The sequence below is a fragment of the Pinus tabuliformis genome, chromosome 1_1 (genome assembly GCF_031772625.1).
Source record: "Pinus tabuliformis cultivar Carrire ecotype Pingquan chromosome 1_1, CPIR1, whole genome shotgun sequence".
Lineage (NCBI taxonomy): Eukaryota > Viridiplantae > Streptophyta > Pinopsida > Pinales > Pinaceae > Pinus > Pinus tabuliformis.
Window position 1 is genome coordinate 645,621,413 of NC_142297.1, and position 9,320 is coordinate 645,630,732.

At 37.6% G+C, this 9,320-nt stretch overlaps 1 pseudogene; it reads right to left on the reverse strand.

The window, feature by feature from the left end:
* Positions 1 to 2,968: 2,968 nt before the first annotated feature.
* On the reverse strand, positions 2,969 to 5,722 carry LOC149215021 (ras-related protein RABA4b-like; annotated as a pseudogene).
* Positions 5,723 to 9,320: the final 3,598 nt, after the last annotated feature.

A 9,320-nucleotide genomic window follows, 5' to 3' on the forward strand; every position in this document is an offset into this window, starting at 1 on the left:
TGTTTCACCAATGCATAATATATCCATTAGAGGTAGCATCAATGAGTGATACCCATTTTTCGAAGAATTTATGTGTATCAGGGTAACCATAGATCCTACATAACATAGAGATATTTGACAGTATGAACCAGCAAGGGAAGAATATAATACATACCCTTATCTTCTTGCTTATGTTTGTTAGGATTTCTTCTTCAGTTTCTGATGGGATTCGATTGATGAGATTTTATTGAATGACCCAATGATTGTTTGCTTCTTAATCATGAAATTCCATTGTGCAATGTTCATATGATCAATAACATTTAATCATATATGTATAAGGAAGGATCTTGGGTAACGCTGCAATCCTATGCAAAAATGAATTAGCGACATCACTATAGGTAGTTTCAGAGACTAATGTAGAATCATTTTTCGTAGTTGTTTTCTCTATTACCCTCGGTCCTTCATCTTCAAAAAGCTTATAAATAGCTTCCCAAGAGGAGCTTCAAACATCTGGAGAACAAGTTGTATATGAGAATAATGCAGCCATTTCAATAGTTTCAGGCAAAGGAGCGACCAGTTGCTATTGAACATTGGGTTTCTTCCTTGCTTTAGCTACCCTAGACATTTGTAATGAATTTTGCTTGTTAGGACTGGCCTGTAATGGAAAACACAAAAATAAGTGGAAATTTCTTAGCCAGAGAGTTCTTTAGGGAAAATAACTATTTTCCATAACAATCCATGTCTTTATAAGCAAATCCCAGTGACATCAAGCTGCAATGATTAGATCGTTTGAAACTTCAAAAAACATAAATCTGTTGCTTTTGGCCATTAAATGATAAACTTATATTCACATAGGCTTTGTACATGTCATCATATTGACATATTTTATTGGGGAAATCCTAGGGATGCACCTTTAAAACTTGTGATATCTTCACCTTCCGATAGACGTTATTCAAAGATATAATAGTTATGAGTTGTAAGCGGGAAGAGACATCGGAGGCTCTGTATCGGGATGCAATATAAGAGATTTTAAAAGAGTGCCTCCCGTTATAAAAGTTCTGATATGGATAGGAGGCGAATATTGGAGGATGAGGGACATCAAAGGATATCAGAGGTATTAGATATCAGAGGTTTTAAAGTGGCGCTTACTCTTAAAGTTCCGATAAATAGAAGCTCCAATATACTATGTCGTAGTTTTGTGGGGCCAAGATTTTCTTTATTATATCCGTAAAATTGTGCTTATATAACATTAGACTTAAAGTATCGGAAAGTTTTAATCACGGGAAAGTTTTATCGCAACTTTATTATAAGTAATGTTGCGATATTTAAATATTTCTGATAGAACTCTTCCAATAATACATTTTAAACAAAATCCTATCGGCTTATTTGCGAATACTATATTTATAGGGTTAAACTCTAATATGGAAACTCCAATAAGGGAGATTTTCTTATTCAAAGGTGTTTTGGTGACAAAAACTAAAAATTGCCTTATTTTATTAGAACTAAGGAGCTTTATCAATTTTCAAAAGGGTCCCCAGTATTAATTAGTTCAACTATCATAAAAAATAATGGGGAGTTGTTGAGTACTACAACACACTCACACATCTCTCTCTTACACACATTGTGATATCTACTTTATTTTCTTAGTTATTAGTTGAATTTCTAAGTGTGATTGCTTGATGAGGATAAAATAACTATAATATATATTCACAAGTAATTACCATAGTTCAAAAATAAAGCACTTGTGTCAATTGTACTAAAAGATAAACACTAAGCAACGACACTGCATATTGCACTTGTTTAATTTATTACGTAGAGTAAATGATTACATAAAACTATAAATTGCACCAAGAGGTGCAAAGGAATGTTGATATGAAGAGTGGGGGAATGTGGAAGGAAACTTTGGCCTTGCGTGACATATCATGCTACAACATCGCAAGGTTGACCATGCCTAAACTTGATGACTGTGTTTGACCATGGTTAACCTTTTGCTTAACCATGTTTGAACATGGTTGACTATGGTTAAATATGGTCAAATTATGGTTGATCATGAACATGGTAGTCCAATGTTCTTCATTGAAACATAATACAATGATTAGGCATAGTTATGTAATCTAAGTAGTTTGATCGCCCTTAGTTTGGATGAATACTAGTTAAATGGATGTATATCTACAAAGTTAGGTTTCTGTTGAAATATCACTGACCTCACTCTTTCTCAAGACCAGCTCCCTGGCTCCATACACTCTTTGTTATGGCTCTTGCAACAACTTAGTTTGATATACATATACAACAATAGGCTTACATGGATATAAAAGAAAATTTTACATTTTAAATGGGAGGACCTTCATTAAGAATGACATGTTTCTCAATGGAAAAACCCGAATCAAGTTGATGACCAGGATAAACAAGACTTAACTTACGCCCGAATTTTTGAAATTTAGATGTAAATATGCAATAAATCAATTGTACATACTACTAAAAACAATTAAGAGCAATTCCAGTTGCATAAATCAACTCCTAGCTCTTGCTCATTTATAAGAATTATTGCTTCTATTCTTTTTGCTTTCAAATTTTGTATTAAATTGTCAACTTAAATTTAATAGAAAAAGTATACTTGGTATGACGTATTCATCAGTTTTGTTGTCAAAGAACAATTCATTAAAAAAAAGGCCTACCTTTACAAGAAGGTGAACATTATAGGCCATGGATCAATTAAGTCTAGCACAGATCTGTCAAAACGCTTGATCTTGTATTCCTCATATGTATCACAAATTTGTCATGATCTTTTATGCCTCAGATACATCCAATGTCGGCCTCTCCTCTGGAATCTGAATGGCCATAGGCCCAATTATGAAAATGAATAGCACTATGAATAACAACATCCTACCCTATTAGCCTTATTATCATCATATGGAGTTAAATCCAGTGTTCTTCCTCACATAATGGACCTGAGCCCAGGCCCATCATCCTGGCTTGCAGTCAGGGCCTTTTAACTCACCACCTTGGAGACCTCACGGAGGACAATGAGAAATGAATTCTCAACATTGGTGGCATCAAGAGCATAAGTCTCAAGAAAAAACAAGTCCTCCTTCTCTGCATACTATCTAGCATCCTCTGTTGGGACTTCCCTCCATAAATCATATTTGTTGCCAACAAGCATGATCACAATGTTTTTGTCTGCATGCATTCTCATCTCTTCAAGCCACCGAGGTACATGCTCAAATGACTACCATTTGGAGATATAGTGCACAATTAGTGACCCTAGATCTCCTGTGTAATAAGCACTTGTCATTGCCCGGTACTTGCTTGTCTTTGGTTCCCAACAAAACCAGTCAATATGGGCATATCAAACTTAATAGACAACTATATCTCAGTAAAATTTAGATTTATGTTGGGGTGGCAAGAGGGGGAGGGATTCTCATTAATCCCGGAGGAATCATTTAATATAGTTATGATTGGGGGCTAGGCCGAAAGACCAATAACCAAGCTAAGGCTTCTGGAATGCTCTTGGGATTAATCTTGGCTCATAGAAATAGGATAAAAAAGGTTCAAGTGTTAGGAGACTCCATTATAGTTATAAGGCATATGATTAATACTTCAAAGGCTAAGATATCTACACTGAATCAAATCATAATGAGAGCCCAGAACTTGATCCTCGCTTTTGACTCAGTGGCCATCTACCATGTCTTGAGGGGAAATAATCATGATGCTGACAAACAAGCCAATAAGGCAAGCCATCTGGAGGAAGAAAAATGTGTCATCGACGATGTCGTGAGCACAACAAAAATACCTTAATAAATTGAAGAGTGTCATGTGTAGGTCGGAAACAAAGCCCCAGTGGATAGAAATGGAGGTGGAAAAGTTGAATCTATCATTCGATAATAAAATGAAGCTCCACCCTTCTCCCCCTAGTTCTCTCCTGCCATCTCCCCTCATCGCCCCCCCCCCCCCCCCCCCACCTTCCCCCCACCTCCCTTGCCCTATCTCCCATCCCCATCCCCCCCCCACCTCCCTTGCCCTATCTGTCATCCCCCCTCCCCTCCCTCATTCCCTTTTATAGTGCCAATTTCTGGAGCACGATAAAAAGTGCAAATTTGGAAGCCAAGATGTAGAGGTCTGAAGACAGTTCATGGTCGAGCATGTGGGGAAGCCGCAGGCCAAGGTCGGGTGGGCAGAGAGTTGGTTCCTCAGTGCAAGGTGGCAGACATAGACCCTCCTATCTCACCTATATCCAAGATCATTGGGACTTGCGGGAAGCACTGTTAGAACTTCAACGTAGCATGCATCATCAAATGTATGAGAATATGAACATGCATGAAAGGGAAATTGAGAAAAAGGAACGTATCAGGCAACTCGAGGACGAAGTGGATGCTCTACGTCACCAACTGGATAATTTGAAGCTCAAGGTGGATGGAATAGAGGATGGTTTGGAGGCAAATGTGGAGGATGAGACAGACCATGGAAATCCCAAGGATTCAGAAGAGGCCTCCCAGGGATTGGATCTAAACAACCCAGTTCCTATGGATATCTGACCACCTTTGTATGGTTTTTGTTTTTGTGTTATAAAAATGTTAAATTTTAAATGTAATATATCTTACTTCAATTCTGTCGAATATATAGTTGTAGATATCCAAGAATGGGAAATGTTTGTAACCAGGATAGACATACCTACTGTAATAGTCTAGATGGACCAAGAAATTTGTATCAACTTGTTGAAGCAGTGAAAAAACAATGTAAAGACCCGATTTTGTTGTGAATGGGAACAACTTTTTAATATAAACTATACTCATTCTGGTTGAAAAAAAAAAATAGATTTATGTTGATTTCAATTCACATGAATTCTATCGTGAAATTTAAAAAAAATAATAAAACTTAAACTTTATTATAAAGCAAACATCTCTACAATTTCAATGCCTAATGTTTCATATTGAAAAAGAAGAAATAATGGACAATGTCTTGTTTTCTGGCCATGCTTATTTGCAAATGCTTGTTGGCTATGACTGAACCATAATACAATTATGTATATGCAACTTTAAACATAAATGATCAAGGTTTGTTGCAAAGAGATTTGAAAATGAGAAATAGTGGAGCATGGCTTTCTTTAAAAACTTTTTGGGTGGGAAAAGTTTCAACCAGAATACAATTACTTATATACTACTATCAAACTTAATTGGTCAAAGGTTTGCTGCAAATAGATATGAGACACCACATAATTTTATGTTATTGCATTTCCTCAATAAAAGATATGCACAACTCTCACTCTTGAGGAATAAGCTTTCAATTCACACTTCTGATAAGGAGAATTCGGGGTGTTCAAATATTAGCAAACACTCCATGTCAAAATTCAAATTAATATGCTTCAAAGCATGAAAACTCCTTACTGTTTGGGATCTTGTTCAAGGCCATATATATTCATGTCTAGAACTTGAATACAAAGAGGATCTTCATGCAACTCTTATGTCTATTGATATAGGTTGTAACTAATATATGTTGTAACTAGTAAAATGGATTGCATTAAAAGAAACGAAAAAAAAAAGTTTGTATAACACCTTTCTTGGCCTACAGTATCCCAGATATGAGCCTTGACCATCTTGTTCTCAATGAATATTGGGTTGGTCTGAAACTCTATGCCTAGTGTAGCTTGAGATTCCCAGCCAAATTCATCCTTGGAGAATCTGGACAGCAGTTGTGATTTTCCCATAGCAGAGTCCCCAATAATCACCATCTTGAAAATGTAATCAGTCTTCTCTTCTTGATGTCCATATCCCATTACCATGACGAGCTACAGACAGTTATCGAATTCAATCTCTTCACCACTAAAACTATGTCAAAGCTCTTGTTTCCCATAGGTCCTTCCATGGATTGAGCCATCTAACCTTCCTTCACTTCATTCAACAATACACTTGCCACTGCAATTATTGTTTTTAAAAAAGATCCAGTATTGATTAGACCCACTTCATTTTCACATAATAAATCAATAGTTTGTTGAGGACCCAGATCAATAGTGCTAAACCTAGCAGTCGCAATTCTGAAAAAGAGTACTGGGAAATTGGGAATTCGAGGCTTATGAAGAAAAAATATGTTGACACCTAATCCTTGTGATTGGGTGAATCTATGTAAATAGATAAATAAGAAATATGAACAGTCATCGGGAGATGAACTGAACAGTCTCTCCCTCATGTATATAATGAAGACCTACCTGATGGAATAACACACGAATCATTTTTGCCCTATGGAGTTACTGCCTAGACTGACATGGTATCAGAGCCAGCTCCTTCTTTTTTTAGCTTTTATGTCCCTTGTAACTCCCTAGTCTGCTCTCCATATAGAAGCACTGCTCCTCCATACAATTCGTTGTCCATATAATTCAGTGCCTGACATTTTCGCTGTCCATATACTTCAATGCCTGTACGCTTGTCTGCTACACTGCTTACGCTCTCTGGCTCTCTGGGCTGTCCATAAACGTTTTCTGCCATACTGTTCAAGGGAATCAAAGCACATTAAGTCATTAACAGTGGTCTTCCTAACGGGGATTTTTCCTTCTGGGTAACTTATTTCACTGAAAGCCATTGCCTCCGCCATTATCGTGAGCCCATGCAGTCCGTTTGAGGAATGCTGGTGCGTGAGTCGAGCTACCGCCACCACTGAAAGCCATCGCCTTAGCCAAGGTTCTAACTATTCTGAAAAGGGTTCTTTTTTTGGGTAATCTTTACACTTTCTAATCAATGCTCCATATAATCACTGTTTCATGTTTGTCACACATATGCTGCTCCAGTATTTTTTAATGCTGGACTGAAAAAAAGCTGTTGCATGAATGATGCTCTGTGGATCGGCTTCCCATACCTTTTGTAACTCCTCGATATAGGCGTTTGACATGTTGGCCAGAAAGTTATCTGTCCATCATTGTGCAACAATGGCTTACTAAGAAACCTGAAGTTTTGGACCGGTTGTCATGACTTTCAACAGTTTAGTTTAGGGGAAGCGCTACAGACTCACTAGTATTTGTTGTCAATCGTTGTGCAACAATGACTTGTTGTGAAACCTGAAGTTTTGGACTAGTTGTCACAACTCTTGGCAGTTTACTTTAGGGAAAGCGCTGCAGAAATGCCAACATTTGTTGGGTGTTCAAGCTGCTGGAAAGACCAGTTTCCATGGGTCTCAGCGCTTGGAATGCGGGGTGCACAGTTTTGATTTTGAGCCTTGTCTAAATTGTTGTTGACAGCCTCTACCAAGGAATGGTGAAAGTAGGTTGGAGTTACCTTGCACATAAATAACATGGAACATGCGTTGGCATATACTTTGAAGTTTTTGGTATATACGTTGAAGACTTTTTTGACATGTAAAATGTGTAATCTTAACTCTGTTTAACACATGGAATTGTATTGAACCCCTTATTTTTGGTACGATGACTGCATGGTATTGGCATCCATATTGGTATATAAGGAAGAGATTTGAAATCTTTTGAGAATGCATAGATGATCTATGTCTTATATTTTCATTAAAGAAAAAGATAGTACAAAGCCCTATATGGAGAGAATTCCCTTTTGAGTACAATAATACTGTATATTGTCAGAAGTATTTTTCTATCAGCAGAAATAATTTTTTTTTACAAAATGCATTCAATCATATCCATGGTGGGAATAGTTCTCACTGGCAAGGAGAACTATCCTGAATGGTCCCGGATGATAAAACACACCCTCATTTTCAATCAATTATGGAACGGAGTGTGTGTCGGAGATAGAGATTGTCCATAAACGTTTTCTGCCATACTGTTCAAGGGAATCAAAGTGCATTAAGTCATTAACAGTGGTCCTCCTAACCGGGATTGTTTCTTCTGGGCAACTTATTTCATTGAAAGCCATCGCCTCTGCCATTATCGTGAGCCCATGCAGTCCGTTTTAGGAACGCTGGTGCGTGAGTCGAGCTGCCGCCACCACTGAAGGCCATCGCCTTAGCCAAGGTTCTAACTATTCTGGAAAGGGTTCTTTTTTTGGGTAATCTTTACACTTTCGAATCAATGCTCCATATAAATTTTGTTTCATGTTTGTCACACATACGCTGCTCCAGTATTTTTTAATGCCGGACTGACAGAACGCTGTTGCGTGAATGATGCTCTATGGATCGGCTTCCCATGCCTTTTGTAACTCCTCGATATAGGCGTTTGACGTGTTGGCCAGAAAGTTATCTGTCCATCATTGTGCAACAATGGCTTACTAAGAAACCTGAAGTTTTGGACCGGTTGTCATGACTTTCAGCAGTTTAGTTTAGGGGAAGTGCTACAGACTCACTAGTATTTGTTGTCAATCGTTGTGCAACAATGACTTGTTGTGAAACTTGAAGTTTTGGACCAGTTGTCACGACTCTTGGCAGTTTACTTTAGGGAAAGCACTGCAAAAATGCCAACATTTGTTGAGTGTTCAAGCTGCTGGAAAGACCAGTTTCCATGGGTCTCAGCGCTTGGAATGCGGGGTGTGCAGTTTTGATTTTGAGCCTTGTCTAAATTGTTGTTGACAGCCTCTATCAAGGAATGGTGAAAGTAGGTTGGAGTTACCTTGCACATAAATAACATGGAACGCGCATTGGCATATACTTTGAAGTTTTTGGTATATACGTTGAAGACTTTTTTGACATGTAAAATGTGTACTCTTAACTCTGTTTAACACATGGAATTGTATTGAGCCCCTTAATTTTGGTACGCTGACTGCATGGTATTGGCGTCCATATTGGTATATAAGGAAGATATTTGAAATCTTTTGAGAATGCATAGATGATCTATGTTTTATATTTTCATAAAAGAAAAAGATAGTACAAAGCCCTATATGGAGAGAATGCCCTTTTGAGTACAATAATACTGTATATTGGCAGAAGTATTTTTCTATCGGCAGAAATAATTTTTTTTACAGAATGCATTCAATCATATCCATGGTGGTAATAGTTCTCACTGGAAAGGAGAACTATCATGAATGGTCCCGGATGATAAAACACACCCTCATTTTCAATTAGTTGTGGAAAGGAGTGTGTGTCGAAGACGGAGACAATGAACCAGTACAACCTACCTCAGACAAAGAGCTCGTCATTTGGGAAAACAAGAACAGCAAAGCTTATGCATTAATCGCAGCATCTGTAAATGAAGAGGTGAGTCGCCATATTTCATCATATTCAACTGCCTTTGAAGCCTTACAAAAGCTGAAAGAACTCTATGACTCACATTCTGCACTTGAAGTTGTTTAACTCATGATTAAACTCTTCACTCTTGAACTGCAAAATAATGATCCTCTTGCTCTTGCATCTGAAGTAAAGTCTATAATGCATGATATCAAATCCACTAAGGTTGAATTGGA